Here is a 207-nt window from a genome sequence, read left to right on the forward strand (position 1 = left end):
GGTTTTGGGGTGACAGATGGGGCAGGCTTTGCTCCCCACAGCAGCGGTGCCATGCCGGGTGCTGCCAACCCTGGCACGCCTGCTCGCCTTGAGACATGGCTTTGGCCCGCAGCCCGGCCGGGCGGCCTCGCCGAGCGGCTGGAAGCGCTCCCTGCCTGGTGCAGGGTGGCGGGGTCTCCCCTCCTCTGGCTCATGGGGGAGGTGCGA

The sequence above is a fragment of the Phaethon lepturus genome, unplaced genomic scaffold (assembly GCF_000687285.1).
Source record: "Phaethon lepturus isolate BGI_N335 unplaced genomic scaffold, ASM68728v1 scaffold38702, whole genome shotgun sequence".
Taxonomy (NCBI): Eukaryota; Metazoa; Chordata; class Aves; order Phaethontiformes; family Phaethontidae; genus Phaethon; species Phaethon lepturus.